The following is a 19,421-nucleotide window of genomic DNA, read 5'->3' as shown; positions in this document are numbered from 1 at the left end:
GCACCCTTTTCTTACACCATTTTCGATAAGTCGCCCAATACTTAAACCGTTTTCTACAATAATCCGAATTTCAAAACGTTTGATTAATGAACTTATCTCAACACTATTGCTGCAACAACAATGGACAGAAGACAGCGACATCGAATTCGGAGAAACTGTTTAAATTCTTTTAAAAATGATACAAAGAATACTCTAGCCAATTTGACACATCACAGAAGACAAACCAACTGGCAGCGACCAGACATGTATTTACATCGTTAAAATTAGGGTCAATTTTAACCAATACCAGCCATTTGGGGTATTCACATTTCGCTTCTCACACGTTTCGCCCCTCATAAATTACTGGCAAATTTCGTCCCACACACATTTGGTCCCCCATAAATTACTGGCACATTTCGCCCCTAAAATGTACATTAAGAAAGCGGCATTAATTAACTGTGTAATAAGTTAGGGGCAAAACGTGCGAGGACGAAATGTGTGAAATTATTAGGGGAGAAATGTGTGAGGGCCGAAATGTGCCACTAGATTTAAGAGAGGCGAAATGTGTTTGGAGCGAAACGTGGGACGTTTGCCATTAGGTTAGCACATGTTATATTTTTTGGAAAACGGTTAATGGTTTTTTTAAATCTTTTAATCTCAATAACAGTTATGTTTGTCACAAAAGCTTCAGTATTCTAAGCTGAAACATCGGTTAGAGTTCAACCTGTAACGCCAATTTCTGGTACTTGATCTTGATTGCTTCAATGCTGAATCTTAACAAACTATGAGTCCAATTTTCTAATTTTTATCTATTTTATTTCCTATCTGAGTAGTTTTGCTAGCCGTTAGCAGCAACGAACTTGAAAATGGTGGCTTTGTGTGGGAAAACTAAAACTATCACAACTTGATCAATGACGTTTGACACAGTAAAAACAGTGCGGTCTGGCTCGGGTCTTGAACAATATGCGGTAGACAACGGTGGGGGAACAAACTGCTGTGTATATAAGTCGAAGACCTGAAGGCAGCTTCAAGATACTTTTTGAAACGTGGAGAGGCCTACAGTGGTCCATCTGCTAAGCCAGCTTGCCCAAGTGCGCCTCGAATTAGAGGAGCCACGCGATGACTACTTCAATCAAAACCCGGTTGAGCGACGCTAGAGAATCAATCACGGCTCAACAAAGCTCCTAAAAGCTTTGGTTTTCAATAGGCTGCTCAACATTTGTACTCATTTTTTGACGCCGGAGAGCCTTAAAGCAGTCATGATGTCTACGGAACGAAACCAATAGGCTGGAAAAAAAACGCCAGGGTTGGCATGGGGAGAAGACTGGACTTGGACACTCAGCCATGGAAGCTGCAACGGAAAGGATGGACTGTAAAGTAGTGGCTGCTATGCTTACGGTCACTAAGGAATATATCGACACGCTGCAAATCGAGTTGTGAGAGCGTTGAATGAAGTAATTTAAAAAGTGGAATGGAAAATCCCAGCGGTTTAGCGGTACACAAGTAATAGTGTCTCAAAATTGGAACGATTTGCAACGGCTGCAAGCACTGCAACAATTTTCTTCAGTTGATGTGCGGATGCTCAAGTTTTGGTGATCATCTTGCTGTTGATACATGACCATATGATGAGCAATACAAACAGTTTTTTGTGCCTATGAGAGCTGAAACGAGGTGGCAAGAAGAAATAACCCAGACGAAACTTTGTCCTAAATTAATGGCAATGACTCAATGGAAATAGAAATTAGCGAATGAAATTGCAGATGCATTACTTCAAAATTTGTCCACTGTTACCAACATTATTTATCAGATATTGGTAACTCAACTTTTTTGTTGGTCAAACCTGAAGATAATTTTAGTTGTTGGTGTTTTCAACATCTTGGATTTTTTCATACATGCGACTGTATTCTCTTAAATCTGAAGAAAAAATTTTAACCGACCAATGCTTCACTGATTATAACCTTATAGCAAGTTTTTTTTAATCTTTTTTCCACTTCAACATCTTTAATCTTTAATGTTTAATGTTCTGACTTAGGTCGACCCGTTTAGCCAGTTTTTCTCAAGTATCTGCGCTTTTGTTAATTCCTTCTTTTAAATCGTACTGGATTTTTTTTACATGTCTTCAAGTGCAGGTGGTTCTAAAATACAGAGCCTCAGTGACCCCATTTGCTCCAACGACTGTTGATTTTTCGACCAAACACGACTACGCATAAATTTAGCTTAAATATCAACTCAGGGACAAAATATTCGATGTGTTGTTTTATGTTTTCATAGTGTTGTCTTTAGCATTAGTGGCCCAATCATTTTAATTTTGATGTTGGGAAAATCAGGTTGTACCAATGTGACAATAAATCTCTTACAACAGTTCGAGCAGTGGAAAAAAAACAATTGAAGAAACTTGCTATATGGTTACAATCAGTGATGCATTGGTCTATTAATATAAATTTACTAGATTTAAGAGACTACAGACGCATACATAAAACAAGGATGGCGGTTACTGTGCAAGTAGCACAGAATGTTCCGACCATACTGTTACAAAAATACAAAAAAAAACTTTCAAGTTAGTGTCATTTTCTCTGTGTAGAGTGATGAAAAATTTGATCAAAAATTGAGAAATTAGGCAAATGCGACAGTAGTAATAGGCCAATTGGACAACAGAGAATCGATATTAGAGCAAAAATCAAAAACTTTGAATTTTTTTTAAAAACTGTTTGATTTCGTTCGAATCACTCGACCGATTTCGATGATTATTTGTGGTACCTGATTTTGCGTGGAAAACGAAAAAAAAAGAAAAAGCTCCAGAATGCAATTTTCCCCTCTTTTTTCGACTAGCTGGAAATAAATAATGACGATGGAAACAAGCATTTGAAAAAACCAACAACCCAAATCATCATGTAAAATCAACAAAAAATTTTTAAGAAAAAGAACCGTTCGAAAGGAATTCTTGAATGCGTATTGTTTGATTGAGAGACAATCATTTTTAATGAAGTCAAAAGATTTAATAATTGCTCAAAGCACCTGATTGATTCAAACTTTTATGTAACTGAAGTTTTCCTGAGTTTTTAACATGAGAAACGTCTGAAAATTAGGATTCAAGAAATTGACGTTCAGAAAAACGCCGATTAAATAACCAGATGCAAACCTTGCAAAAATTACTTGCAGAAAATATAATTCTACTGATGGCAGACTTACCTAATTTCAGAGTAGATTTCACTGGCAAATTTTGAAATACAGGTGTCTAATCAAGTGTTGAGACCGTCAGAGAAAATATAGACATTTCTGGTTATTTTTACCCAATTAGCTCCTACACACATGACAGTTCTAAAAATTACAAAAAATTCAAAGCTAAACTAAATAGCTGACTCGAGGTAAACCAGATTTTGCCCAAAGATTTCGATGAGCGGGAATTCAACCCACCAATTGAGCCACTTTTTGGAGTTACGAGGAAATTATTCGTAACAAAAGCTTAAAAAAGTACGATATAATCATATGGGAACGCAAAAAATGGCGACTGGTATACCTTTGTTTTAGGTAGCATTTTATGGACTTCTTTGAAGGCGATCATGTGAGGCTAGTTGACTCACAAAAACTTATCGATAGTTTTAACTTGAAAAAAACCTTCAATTTGAGCTTGATAAAAGTAAATTTGTTACGATTTGTGGAAATTAAAGAGAAACAAGAAACATAAAAGCGACCAATCGTACGCACGTTACAATACTGAAAAATGAAAACGCAATAAAGTCAACGGATGATTCTAGTCGCGAAAAAAAAACACAATTGTTTTGCAATTGTAGGATAGAAACTGAGAGTTACTTGGAGCACTACATGGTGCACTTTTTTTGCAGAAAGTTACTTGTAATTTTTATTTGTGTAGGAACCGGTGCAAGTGGTCACTTAACAAATTTTGTTAAAGGATGGCAAGAAAAATCAATCGATTGTAATCATCGGTTTGTGTTATTGTTCCTTTAATTTTCAAAGAAAATAACGCAATATTTGTGCTCGGAGTGTTTTTTTCTCTAGACAATGTTAGAGTTTTTAACAAGCAATTTTTTCATCGTTCAAAAAATATTATTGTCTTGACCTCAAATTAAAACAAAAATTCACCTTTGTTCAATTTAGGAAAATTAACGCGCGATATTTTTTGCGTTATTAACGCGTTCTAATACTGAGAGTCGGAACAACAATCGTTCATTTATTCAGCCATCAAATTTGAATTAGTTGTCATTTTATGAAAACTTTCAAGTACCAGCTAATTGTTTCCAGATAGCCACTTCAAAAATTCAACATGAAATTTTTTTTTATTCGGACGTAAAGGAATATTTGTTGTTCCGACTTTCGTAACGAAAATAACGGAATATTTGTGCTCGGATGGTTTTTTTCTTCTGACAAACTTCGACTTTCTAACTAGCTACTTTTGAAAGAATTCTAAAATGTATTGTTCTCCTAAGCTTAAATTTGAAAAGATAGTTCACCTGTGATCATTTTTCGTAAAGTTATAGGAATTTATAGGCTGCCGATTTGGCCAATTTGGGACAATTAACGCACGATGTATTTCATGCTATTAACGCGTTAGGTAATTTGATCGTGCTAATTAAAGTCTTAGAAATTGTTCCAAATTGGGTTGATGCGTGCTTTTTGATCTATTTAAAAGTTTAATTATGCAAAATATATCACTTTGTACTTAACTTAGTGTCTGAGGGGATAAAATTAAGAAGAAAAATCAGAAAATTTTTTTAAACGGACAACATCTAAAGTTGATATTTTCACAAGTTTTTTTAATAGGGGTAATGTTAAGCAAAGAGGGAGGAGAACAAAATTGAACCCAAAAAAATGGTCATTTAGCTTTTTGTAGTTGACCAAAAAATACGCCAAATAGTCAACTTAACTGATGTCAAAATTTATCAAAAAAGCTTCTTACACAGTTCAACAAAGTATTAGAAAATTTAAATCTTCAATAAATTAACAAAACTTTAAGCTAGGTTTAAATTTTGTTTTAGGCAAATATTTTTAGTGTTATGTAGTAAATTTGACTTTTTTTGCCTATCAAGCAAAAATATATTCTTTATACAGATTTTTGCGGATGGTACCCTTTGTTGAGTTGTTTAAGAGGCTTCTTTTGATAAAACTTTGTTAGCATACTTTTATCAAAACTTTGTTACACTTAGTTTTAGGATTATTCATGATAAACTGGAAAAAAAAGCCTTATTGGGATACAATTTTGCTTCCCAATTTAACAAAAAATTGCACCATGATAGCTCCGGTAAAATTTAAGCAAATTCGTTTTGCCCGGTTAACTCAAATCAGCACTGTACTCCATAGAAGTTAAAACGCAGTCAAAACACTCAATGTTTCGCCCTGATACAAGTAATCTTGTCTTGTTTTGATAGTGGCATTCGAGAATAAACACTTCCGAGAAAATTGTAGAATTTTATTTATTTAATTTTACCAAATTACTTGCTCGAAAAATTTTTTAAAAAGTATTCGAGTTAAAAGAATTAGTTATTTTTTGCTGATTTTTTATTTCAGTCTCTTCATTGGCCTATCATTAATTATCAACTTAATTAAATACAAAAACCAGTTGCTGTGCATGTAGAACAAAATGTTTTGACAGCCATGAAATTCACGGAGAAGTTTTAAGAATATCCAGAAAAATCGAAAAATCTAATCTGCATTTTCTGTTTTCTTTTTAATTTTCTTGTTGATTTTTTGAAAACAAAAGGCGATTTAGTTTGTTTAAATATATCAAGTTTAATTTTAATAAATTTTAAATTGGACAAATTTTTGTAGACAACGAAAAACTTTTTTGGAATCTTTCGTGAGGTTTTTCGTTTTTGTGACGTGGCAAAACAATGCCGTCTATTACCGCCTAATGGCGGTTTTTTCACTATCTTGTTATCAGCTTAAATCAAAAAAATTAGATTATATGAACAAATAGACAAAATTAAAGCAAGGCTTTGACCAAAAGCTGAATAGACTATCAGAGATAGATGCCGATTTGCAATTTTTGTGATTGAGAGACAAAAGAAGCAAGTGAATTGAGATGCTGGAACCAAAAATAAAACCACTGAGAGCTAAAAACAATATCGAAACAAGAAAAGCAGGTTGCTGTTCAAGTAGCACAGAATGTTCGACCATATTCATGAAAACTACGAAAACAAGTTTTTCGAAATAGTGTCGTTGCTTGTGTGTGTGGTGTGATGAGAGCTATACACGAGCGCGTTAGTAAATTAGACGTAATCGACAACAGTTCTCTTCGAAAAGAGAGGTACCAATAAAAAAATGAAGAAACAAGCCAAAAGCCAAAAACATTCTTTTTTCTATGTTGTTGCACAATAGTTTTCAATTTTTTTTCTCTAATTTTGCGAGAGCAAGTGTCTTGCTATTGGGAACTAGATTTTTTTGCATAGGTATTTTTTCAAATTCCTACTTGTTTTTTTTCTGCTTTATTATTGAAACTTAACAGCATCCAGTTTTTTTCCCACTTGACCTAAAGAAAACGCCGTCACGTTTGCACCCTAAGCTCAGGGTTCGAGTCCCGGCTGAAGCTTGTTTTTTCATCATTGAATGAAAATTGAATTTTTTTCCGATAATAATGCAATTGAATTTTTTCTGATTGTAATTGTATTATCGAACTTTCGTTTATTTTTATAAAATTTGGTTGACTAAGTTTCTACATCTTTGATTTTGCTTGTGCTGTAAGTAACTTTCCTTGTCATTAAAAATGCAAGTGTTGTTCAATGAAGTTTCAAGAGGGACTTAAAATTCAAGGGCTGCAGGCTTTGTTTCCTCTCTGTACGTTTTTCTCCATTGCTAATTCAAATGACTGGCATTTTTGCCTTGTATTGGACTTCATTGAGACATACGAACATTTAATTTTTAACAGTTTTTTCCAAAGTTTTTCATTTTTTTTCTACTTAGGTGTTTATGTTTGTGGTGTGTCGCAAGTTATGCAAAGCACCGCTTTGCGTTTGTTTTATCAGTTTTTATTGCAAAGGAAGCGCTAAATTCAGCTTTTTTAAACCTAAATGACAAATTTTCTCATCAGAAACGCTACTCAACTGCTGTCAGTCATATCAATTCAAAAAAATGAATCAGTGTTCCTGATTTGGTGTGTTGGGGCCAGCATAGCCGATGGTAAGGCAATCCTAAAACATAGTAGCAATCACAAATGTATAGCTAGACGAAAACTAATCAGACTCTATTTACTTTCTTAATTAATTTCATCTAAAACACTGAATCTTATCTCTCTCCAGGTAAAACCACAGATAAAATTTCATTCATTTTCACTATCATGTTTTTAGTGAAATTTTATTGGAATTTTTTTTAAGAATGACTTTGTTACAGCAACTGCATAAGAAACTTTCTAAAGTTTTAAGAATAATAATTTAGGTTGCAAAAGGTTAAATTAAAAGCTTTTAATCGCTCTGTGTTTTTTTCTTCGGTTAAGTATTTCTCGCATGCGAAAAATCTTTAGGTTTGGTAAAAAAATCTTTTCAATTGAATTTGTCAGATCACCAACTCTTAAAAAAGTTCGACTTCCTATCAGTGATTTGTTGGCTTCAGCATTTAAAATATTCAAGCTAAGCTTTCAGTAATCTTTTTGTAATCATAAAACAAAAACTTTGACATGTTTTTTACTCACACGCGATCACTTTTCAACATTTAAATTAAATTTTATTTCAAAAGTATAATTTTTTGATAATTAGAAATAAAAATGATGCTAAATAAAACTTAAAATTTCTCTAATTTTGAAATTTTTTTTATAGCTTATCACTTTGTTGCAATAAAATTACAATTTGTTCAATAACCATGCAAATAATTTTAACATAGCCAAAAAGCGCTATAAAATTCTACAGTGAACTTAACATAGCGAACAAACATTTGGAAAAGTTTCAGTCAACACAGAAATACTAGAAATACAATTCTTCCAATATTTTGTAACGATTTTTTTTTCTAATATTTTTAATATGGATTTTTTTCCAAATGTATGTCGATTAGGTTAAGTTTGTCAGTAAGAGTATTTTGTCTTTTTTTTGGCTTTTGGTTGTTTGTAATAAATTTGGTTGAAGTCATGAATTTCTAGGTTTTCATAACTTCTGCAGTCTGGAAAACTTTAAGCTTTTCCCCAATTTTTGTCCAGATAAATCATTTTAGTTCATGTTGAACGCTCGACAATGCCTGTCAGTTTTATCTGATGTTTTGCGTAGAGAATTTCATTTTTCACACGAAACATTTTTAAAATAAAATTTTCTTAATGCTACGATATTGAAAACTTAACTTGGGTGCTTTGCATTTTTACTACAGCGAGCTTATTGAAACCATAAAAACATTTGATTATTTTTATCTTTTAAAAATTTTGAAACTTTGCAAACAAACTTAAACGATTAAATTAGCTGAAAACGCTTCGAAAAATTATCTTTTGAATAGAATGCTTTTGCTAACTAATTCAAATTATTAAAATACGTTGAATTATTTCAAGTTTTCATTGCTGTGATAGCTTGCTTCAAAAAACAAGTTAAGGAGCGTAAATTTTCATCGCTTAATAAATTAGTGCAAAAAATCTTAGTTGTTGGCAAACCATTTCTTAGGCCATTAAAACAGCACAAAAAGTTTTCAAACTTCATTGCTTGATAGTTTGCTGCAAATAAATGATTTTTTTTTGCAAACTAATGCAAGCATTTAAAACAACTTGAAAATATGTAGATGATTCATCGCTTGATAGCCTGCTTTATTTTAAAAAAATTCACTAATCATTGTAGTCTATTAGAAAAATTAGAGCATTTCAAAGTTTCATCGCTTGAATAGTTTGCATTAATGAGTTTAAAAGTTTTTGAGCCAATGTAGGTTATCAAAGCAACTTGAATTGTTCTCAGTTTTTTTTGCTTTCTTCCAAAAATTATGATTTATTGTGAACTAACTCAAACTAACCTAACAGCTTGAAATGAGTCGATGATTCATTGCTGGAACGCTTTTTAGTCTTGGAGAGCCAAATCGAGACAACAGAACAGTTTTAAATGTTTCGAAGTTGCATCGCTTAATAGCTTGAGTTCGCAATGATTTCAGTAAGTAAATCTGGTGATCATTAATATCACTCTTGCTCTCAAAATTATTAGTAATTATTAACTCTAATTATTAGTTGTTCAATCGCAAACGGAATTGCCAAATATCAAACCATCATGGATTGGTATCTTTTTCTGCAAGCTACTTGGCACTTAAATCAATAAAAACAGCTTAAAATGATTCAACACCTCGTTGCTTGAATAGATAGGTTGCTTGACGTTTTTAGTAATTTTGGAATAGGTTCAACTTCTACCGGAAATGCTTCATTGATTGAATTACTTGTAACCCAATTAATATTTTTAATTAGCCAAATGAAGCTCGCAGAAACAACATAAAATGTTTAAAACTATCTTTTTTCGAAATGCTTGCTGAGAAGTTTTTCAAAATTAGCCGACAATTTATTCTATCACAGCAAGTTATTTATCATCACTGAGACTGCTTGATTAAATTTCCTTCTAAACAATCTAACTTTTACCAATTTAATTCAAACTATCAAAACAATTTAGATTGTTATATAGTTTTTCATTCCTGAAAAATCTTAAATTTTAGCGTATCCTTTTACAGCTATGTAAACTATTTAAAATACTTCACATTCTGCATCGCGTGATAGTTTGCTGAAAAACAACAGGTTTAGCCAACCAATTTAAGCCTTCAGAACACGTTTTAGACTACGTTGACAAACCCCTCGCTACACCAAAAAAATGATGCTTATGTGAAGTGGTGTTGGGGGGGGGGGGGGGGGGGGGGTTTTCCAAGTTTGCCTTGTGAAGGTATGTACTTGTAAAACCCTTTACTGTTATTGAACCAATTGAAGTTTTTTAACAGCATTTTAAGCTACTGAAACATCTTGAGTTATTCAAACTTTCATCGCTTTAATACTTTTTCACTTTTTCCAAAATAAATTTAGAGAACGCACATCTGAAACAAAAAGCTTTTAAATTTTTTTTCGCTATGAGCATTTTTGTTATCCAAGGTTTTTTTAAGAAAGAACCTGCTTTCAGTGTGAGTTTTAAAAATCAAACTGTTAATTGAAAATTGAGCACAAACAATTTTGAACCATTTTCTCTAACTACGGACCGCCTGAATTTTTCGAAGTTCTAGCTAAAACTCTTGTTGTTTTTCTTTCAAAATGACAAAAACTGCAGTTGATTAAACTGCAGACATTTGTAAAAAGAACTTTTTAAACAATCTACTTAGATAATTTCTTGAAATAGGGGTTCGTCATGGAAATGAAAAAAATATATCAAACTTGAGTCTGAGTAGTAGCAGCAACTTTAGACCCTTTCTCTCGGCAATGAAAAAATTTTCTAAATTTTTTTTAGCAGGCTGAATTGATACAAGGCTATCTCGCTTAAACCCCTTCCAGAATTCTGTGAAGTTATGAAAAAATAGCGATGTACACCATAGCTCTTTCCCAATCCGTGACCGTGGTTCGAACAAAAAAAAGTTTAATTTTTAGTCCAGATGCGTATAAACTTACATTGTTTCATAAATTGTACATTTTACAATACAGTTCGCTCATCAAAGACTATAATAAAGGCCTCACTTCATTTGAAGTTACACGTCAAACTTTTGAAGAGCAAAAATTTGAGCAAACTGTTAAATGCACCTTCGATTTCGTGAAATATGAAATGCCTTGATACCAGTTTCTTATTCTGATTTTTTCATTCGGATTAATTCGGATTAGTAATTGGATTAGATGGAAATAAAGCGTGTTTGCGTATAATATAATCTGAAGCTCCCTTTATAATGCAATCATTCCCAAAAGAGTCAAGCCCAGATTGTGGGCCAAACGGTAAAATTTGTCTACATTGCTGTAAATTTGATATGTGCATTTTCACTTTCATTACATCATCATCTGTCAGATTGAGGGAAAACCAGTTGAAACGACTTTCTAAATCCATTTTATTTTCAGCTAGTCGAAAAACAACAGCGTCTTTCTGGGGCTCTCCGCTCGCAATAACGTCCAATGTTTTTTCCTGGTGAAACTTTTCAATATCCTGATTGGTCCAAAGTGTCTTAATTGCTATGTCTGATGCAAATGTAACTGACATATGTGCTAAATTTCCCGAAATAAATTGACTTGCTTCCTTAAAATTGGTTGCCGGAAACCTTGGATCATGAAAAATGATTCGATTGGCAAAATCGGCGTAATGAACAATACTTTCAGCCAAGGCGACGAATGCTTTTGGGTCTGTAAAAAATGAAAGACTAGCTATAGGTCGGTTTATTTTTTCGCGGCCTTTAAACAACTCCAATTCGCTCTCAACATGAGCCAAAACCGAATCGTGCATTATGATGTAACAGCATCGCTTACTACCAATTACAAGCTGTTCACGAGGGCGCCACGAGAAAAAACGAGGTGTGATAAAGCTGTCGGGTGTCGTGTATAGGACCTTGTCGTACTTGGTTACTATCTCTGCTAGCTCAGAATCCATTAGAAATTTGTAGTTATCAAGATATTTGTAGGAACTGTTGTGTTTCTGAAACAAAAACTAAATTAAAACTATGTTAAAATAGTTATGATTATGCAAAAACAGTTGATAGCAATTCTGATGTCCATAAGTTTAAAACCACCCATTTTTGTTTTTTTTAAGCAAAAGAATACAGAAAACACCATAAAATATGAATTACTAACTCAAACTTATGTAATAAATTGAATGTTTCCAAATAGTATATTGTTTTTTATCTCGTAGCCTCGTAATCTTGTAATACCAACAAGTATCTCAAGGTGATAAAAGACATTACTGCAATAAATTTTCTCGAGGGTCTTTTTTCTTGAAAATGTCTCGAAAATTTTAACAATTTTTTTTTTCGTTTTAGATCGATCAAACTCATGTCGTTTTAGACATTTGCTGAAAGTTGTGATGTTTTCGATCCCCGCTCTCCTCATAATTACTAGATATTAGCGCTAACGTCTCCTTAGAAAATTTGAGTTTCGTCGACAAAAATGAATGTCATAATAACGTACAAAAGAGTGGACCCTTTGGATGGTGGGGTCAAATTTCTGGAAAACGGAAGGAGAAGCCTCCGTATACCTCCTCCACGACTAAATCCGCCGCTGCTAAAGCCCTTGCAATTGTTACTTTGTTTTCGAAAAATCTCAAAAATTCTGTTCAGAAAAACTCGTCTAAATGTTGAGATAAACTTTTCGGTTACGCGGATTAAATTGTAACTTGAAACTTGAAATCATTTAGGTGATATATGAAAATTTGTAAGAAGATATATAACTTCATTTACATTTCAATAACACCAAGGACATACAAAAAGCTGTTCAGCTTGTCGATGCATGCCCTGAAAAACCTTTACGTAAGTTGCGAAAAGACATCGACTAAAAGTGCAATCAGAAAAAATGCTCAACAGTAAACTACTTTCTTTGATGAAATTACAGTGAAAATTATTGTAAAACCGTTCTAGTTGTTCCGACTTTCGAGACGAAAGTAACCGAATATTTGTGCTCGGGGTGGGTTTTTTTTTCTTCAGACAAATTTCGACTTTTTAACTAGCCAATTTTGACAAATTTTTTTTTATCACTCAAAAGGTATTGTTATCCTGAGCTTAAATTTGAAAAGATATTTCACCTGTGATCATTTTTCGTAAAGTTATGAGGGTTTAAAGATGGCCATTTTGACCAATTTGGGACAATTAACGCGACAATTTGGGACATTTTGGGACATTTTTTTAATTTCATTTAACTTTTTTTATGTGTTTACTGCTGCTCCATAAACCTTAAAAGGCAGTCGGAACATTCAGGGCTTGGCCCTGATACGAGCAGTCTTGTTTTTACTATGTTACCTATTAAATGGTAGTAACGTGAAAAACTGGACCGATTAGAGGATCTCTCTTATCTCGATCAGAGGATTTTTCTTATCTCGATTCTGATTGGGTAATGTACTATTTGTCTACTTTTTGGCCTGCCTAGCCTTCTTGTTCCGACTTTCGAGACGAAAGTAACCGAATATTTGTGCTCGGGGTGGGTTTTTTTTTCTTCAGACAAATTTCGACTTTTTAACTAGCCAATTTTGACAAATTTTTTTTTATCACTCAAAAGGTATTGTTGTCCTGAGCTTAAATTTGAAAAGATATTTCACCTGTGATCATTTTTCGTAAAGTTATGAGGGTTTAAAGATGGCCATTTTGACCAATTTGGGACAATTAACGCGACAATTTGGGACATTTTGGGACATTTTTTTAATTTCATTTAACTTTTTTTATGTGTTTACTGCTGCTCCATAAACCTTAAAAGGCAGTCGGAACATTCAGGGCTTGGCCCTGATACGAGCAGTCTTGTTTTTACTATGTTACCTATTAAATGGTAGTAACGTGAAAAACTGGACCGATTAGAGGATCTCTCTTATCTCGATCAGAGGATTTTTCTTATCTCGATTCTGATTGGGTAATGTACTATTTGTCTACTTTTTGGCCTGCCTAGCCTTCTTGTTCCGACTTTCGATACAAAAGTAACGGAATATTTGTGCTCGGGGTGGGTTTTTTTTTCTTCAGACAAATTTCGACTTTTTAACTAGCCATTTTTGACGGAATTTTTTTATATCACTCAAAAGGTATGGTTGTCCTGAGCTTAAATTTGAAAAGATTTTTTACCTGTGATCATTTTTCGTAAAGTTACGGCGGTTTAAAGATTGCCATTTTGGCCAATTTGGGGAATTAACGCGCGATATATTTCGCGCTACTAACGCGTAAGCGGAGAGTTAATCCGTCTTAGAAATCGTTCCAAATTGGTTGAAAAAAGCTTATTTGCCATAATTGATTTGTTACAAGGAGCAAAATCTATCCTTTTGTACTTAATATGACGTGTGGGGGGATGATTTTCATTAAAAAAAATTCAAGTTTTAGAAAAAAAAATTTTCTTTTTGTTTCATTTCCTTGAATTTTTTAAATGTTATTCCTGCTCCATAAACATTAAACGGCGGTCGGAACATTCAGGGCTTCGCCTTGATACGAGCAGTCTCGTTGATGTTTGTTTTAGATTATCTGGAATAAGTTGACTCCAACTGAGAAAATTAAAATGTTTTAATGAAATTTTCCGCCATGATCGCTGCATAACAAGAGTACGAGATTTGTACCAAATGTACAAAATGCGACTGATCTTCGACCGACTGATCTTCCCGTATGCTATCTTAATTATTTCAGCTCATTTATAATTCAATCGCACTTAATCGAGAACAAAAACTACCGTAAAGTTGGAAAATATCTGAAAAAAATTGTTCTTCAAAGCTTTTTTCAGCTTTTTCTTTCTTTTTGTTCCGACTTTCGATACGAAAGTAACGGATTATTTGTGCTCGGGGTGGGTTTTTTTTTCTTCAGACAAATTTCGACTTTTCAACTAGCCGTTTTTGACGGAATTTTTTATATCATTCAAAAGCTCTTGTTGTCTTGAGCTACAATTTGAAAAGATATTTCACCTAAGATCATTTTTCGTAAAGTTATGAGGGTTTAAAGGTTGTCATTTTGGCCATTTTGACCAATTTGGGACAATTAACGCGCGATATAGTTCGAGCTATTAACGCGTAAGCCGAGATTTAATCCGTCTTAGAATTCGTTCCAAATTGGTTGAACGAAGCTTACTTGTCATAATTGATTTGTTACAAGGAACGAAATCTCTCTTTTTGTACTATATATGGCGTGTGGGGAGATGATTTTCACAACAAATTTCAAATTTTAGAAGAAGAAAAAATCATTTTTTTTTATTTCATTCAACTTTTTTATGTGTTTACTGCTGCTCCATAAACCTTAAAAGGCAGTCGGAACATTCAGGGCTTTGCCCTGATTCGAGCAGTCTTGTTTTTACTATGTTACCTATTAAATGGTAGTTACGTGAAAAACTGGACCATTTAGAGGATCTCTCTTATCTCGATCAGAGGATTTTTCTTATCTCGATTCTGATTGGGTAATGCACTATTTGTCTACTTTATGGCCTGCCTAGCCTTCTTATTCCAACTTTCGATACGAAAGTAACCGAAATATTTGTGCTCGGGTGGGTTTTTATTTTCTTCAGACAAATTTCGACTTTTTAACTAGCCTTTTTGTTTATATCACTCAAAAGGTATTGTGGTCCTGAGCTTAAATTTGAAACAATATTTCACCTGTGATCATTTTTCGTAAAGTTACGGCGGTTTAAAGATTGCCATTTTGGCCAGTTTGGGAGAATTAACGCGCGATATATTTCGCGCTATTAACGCGTAAGCGGAGAGTTAATCCGTCTTAGAAATCGTTCCAAATTGGTTGAAAAAAGCTTATTTGCCATAATTGATTTGTTACAAGGAGCGAAATCTATCCTTTTGTACTATATATGGCGTGTGGGGAGATGATTTTCACAACAAATTTCAAATTTTAGAAGAAGAAAAAATCATTTTTTTTTATTTCATTCAACTTTTTTATGTGTTTACTGCTGCTCCATAAACCTTAAAAGGCAGTCGGAACATTCAGGGCTTTGCCCTGATTCGAGCAGTCTTGTTTTTACTATGTTACCTATTAAATGGTAGTTACGTGAAAAACTGGACCAATTAGAGGATCTCTCTTATCTCGATCAGAGGATTTTTCTTATCTCGATTCTGATTGGGTAATGCACTATTTGTCTACTTTATGGCCTGCCTAGCCTTCTTATTCCAACTTTCGATACGAAAGTAACCGAAATATTTGTGCTCGGGTGGGTTTTTATTTTCTTCAGACAAATTTCGACTTTTTAACTAGCCTTTTTGTTTATATCACTCAAAAGGTATTGTGGTCCTGAGCTTAAATTTGAAACAATATTTCACCTGTGATCATTTTTCGTAAAGTTACGGCGGTTTAAAGATTGCCATTTTGGCCAGTTTGGGAGAATTAACGCGCGATATATTTCGCGCTATTAACGCGTAAGCGGAGAGTTAATCCGTCTTAGAAATCGTTCCAAATTGGTTGAAAAAAGCTTATTTGCCATAATTGATTTGTTACAAGGAGCGAAATCTATCCTTTTGTACTTAATATGACGTGTGGGGGATGATTTTCATTTAAAAAAATTCAAGTTTTCGAAAAAAAAATTTTCTTTTTGTTTCATTTCATTGAATTTTTTAAATGTTATTCCTGCTCCATAAACATTAAACGGCGGTCGGAACATTCAGGGCTTCGCCTTGATACGAGCAGTCTCGTTGATGTTTGTTTTAAATTATCTGGAATATGTTGACTCCAACTGAGAAAATTTAAATGTTTTAATGAAATTTTCCGCCATGATCGCTGCATAACAAGAGTACGAGATTTGTACCAAATGTACAAAATGCGACTGATCTTCGACCGACTGATCTTCCCGTATGCTATCTTAATTATTTCAGCTCATTTATAATTCAATCGCACTTAATCGAGAACAAAAACTACCGTAAAGTTGGAAAATATCTGAAAAAAATTGTTCTTCATAGCTTTTTTCAGCTTTTTCTTTCTTTTTGTTCCGACTTTCGATACGAAAGTAACGGAATATTTGTGCTCGGGGTGGGTTTTTTTTTCTTCAGACAAATTTCGACTTTTCAACTAGCCGTTTTTGACGGAATTTTTTATATTATTCAAAAGCTCTTGTTGTCTTGAGCTACAATTTGAAAAGATATTTCACCTAAGATCATTTTTCGTAAAGTTATGAGGGTTTAAATGTTGTCATTTTGGCCATTTTGACCAATTTGGTACAATTAACGCGCGATATAGTTCGAGCTATTAAAGCGTAAGCCGAGATTTAATCCGTCTTAGAATTCGTTCCAAATTGGTTGAACGAAGCTTACTTGTCATAATTGATTTGTTACAAGGAACGAAATCTCTCTTTTTGTACTATATATGGCGTGTGGGGAGATAATTTTCACAACAAATTTCAAATTTTAGAAGAAAAAAAAATCATTTTTTTTTTATTTCATTCAACTTTTTTATGTGTTTACTGCTGCTCCATAAACCTTAAAAAGCAGTCGGAACATTCAGGGCTTTGCCCTGATTCGAGCAGTCTTGTTTTTACAATGTTACCTATTAAATGGTAGTTACGTGAAAAACTGGACCAATTAGAGGATCTCTCTTATCTCGATCAGAGGATTTTTCTTATCTCGATTCTGATTGGGTAATGCACTATTTGTCTACTTTATGGCCTGCCTAGCCTTCTTATTCCAACTTTCGATACGAAAGTAACCGAAATATTTGTGCTCGGGTGGGTTTTTATTTTCTTCAGACAAATTTCGACTTTTTAACTAGCCATTTTTGTTTATATCACTCAAAAGGTATTGTGGTCCTGAGCTTAAATTTGAAACGATATTTCACCTGTGATCATTTTTCGTAAAGTTACGGCGGTTTAAAGATTGCCATTTTGGCCAATTTGGGAGAATTAACGCGCGATATATTTCGCGCTATTAACGCGTAAGCGGAGAGTTAATCCGTCTTAGAAATCGTTCCAAATTGGTTGAAAAAAGCTTATTTGCCATAATTGATTTGTTACAAGGAGCGAAATCTATCCTTTTGTACTTAATATGACGTGTGGGGGATGATTTTCATTAAAAAAAATTCAAGTTTTAGAAAAAAAAATTTTCTTTTTGTTTCATTTCATTGAATTTTTTAAATGTTATTCCTGCTCCATAAACATTAAACGGCGGTCGGAACATTCAGGGCTTCGCCTTGATACGAGCAGTCTCGTTGATGTTTGTTTTAAATTATCTGGAATATGTTGACTCCAACTGAGAAAATTAAAATGTTTTAATGAAATTTTCCGCCATGATCGCTGCATAACAAGAGTACGAGATTTGTACCAAATGTACAAAATGCGACTGATCTTCGACCGACTGATCTTCCCGTATGCTATCTTAATTATTTCAGCTCATTCTATAATTCAATCGCACTTAATCGAGAACAAAAACTACAGTAAAGTTGGAAAATATCTGAAAAAAATTGTTCTTCAAAGCTTTTTTCAGCTTTTTCTTTCTTTTTGTTCCGACTTTCGGTACGAAAGTAACGGAACATTTGTGCTCGGGGTGGGTTTTTTTTCTTCAGACAAACTTCGACTTTTTAACTAGCCGTTTTTGACGGATTTTTTTTTATATCATTCAAAAGCTATTGTTGTCCTGAGCTACAATTTGAAAAGATATTTCACCTGTGATCTTTTTTCGTAAAGTTATGAGGGTTTAAAGGTTGTCATTTTGGCCGTTTTGACCAATTTGGGACAATTAACGCGCGATATAATTCGAGCTGTTAACGCGTAAGCCGAGATTTAATCCGTCTTAGAAATGGTTCCAAATTGGTTGAACGAAGCGTATTTGCCATAATTGATTTGTTACAAGGAACGAAATCTTTATATGGCGTGTGGAAGAATGATTTTCATAAAAATTTTCAAATTAAATTTTTTAAGTTATTACTGCTGCTCCATAAACCTTAAAAGGCAGTCGGAACATTCAAGGCTTCGCCCTGATACGAGTTTTGCCCTGATGCGAGCAATCTTGTTCATTGTTTGTACTTAATTCATGTTTATCAAATTTTCCTGCTACTTGCATAGCAATCGATTTTGGTATTTTGGTTAACACATGACTTAAATTTAAGATTCTCCCCGTTTAAACTTCAGTGACTAACTGCGCTTGTGACAATTCTGTAATAACAGTTACTGCTCGCTACTCCGTCCAAATATCGCACGTCTTGCAACACAACACAGCCACTCGGAAGTTTCGGTACAGTTGCAGCTTTGGCAAAAGAAGTGTAAATCCACTGTATTGTTCGGTAATGAAACATTGAGCGCCAATTTTGATTCGTGTTGTGTTTTCGATATCTTCCAGGAGGAGAGAAGCGTCACAGAGAAGGTCAACTCAGTAAACAGGTCGGCCGTGTCTGCTGGTTTCTGCAGGAATGTCACGACTGCATATCGTTGAGCGGCCTAAGGTATCATCTGAGATTTCTGTTGTGATTATTTATAGGAGTAAGCAGGTTATGAATAAGCTTCTATTGATAGAAGCATGTCATGTCAATCAACCGAATTGGTTTTCCGATTATCATATCTAGAAACAGAGGCGGGTCTTGGATTTTCTCGAGAGGGGGGGGGGTAAAGTTATGAGGGTTTAAAGGTTGTCATTTTGGCCATTTTGACCAATTTGGGACAATTAACGCGCGATATAATTCGAGCTGTTAACGCGTAAGCCGAGATTTAATCCGTCTTAGAAATGGTTCCAAATTGGTTGAACGAAGCGTATTTGCCATAATTGATTTGTTACAAGGAACGAAATCTTTATATGGCGTGTGGAAGAATGATTTTCATAAAAATTTTCAAATTAAATTTTTTACGTTATTACTGCTGCTCCATAAACCTTAAAAGGCAGTCGGAACATTCAAGGCTTCGCCCTGATACGAGTTTTGCCCTGATGCGAGCAATCTTGTTCAATGTTTGTACT

This window comes from Symsagittifera roscoffensis, chromosome 3 (genome assembly GCF_963678635.1).
Source record: "Symsagittifera roscoffensis chromosome 3, txSymRosc1.1, whole genome shotgun sequence".
Lineage (NCBI taxonomy): Eukaryota > Metazoa > Xenacoelomorpha > Acoela > Convolutidae > Symsagittifera > Symsagittifera roscoffensis.
Note: the sequence above shows the minus strand (reverse complement) of the source record.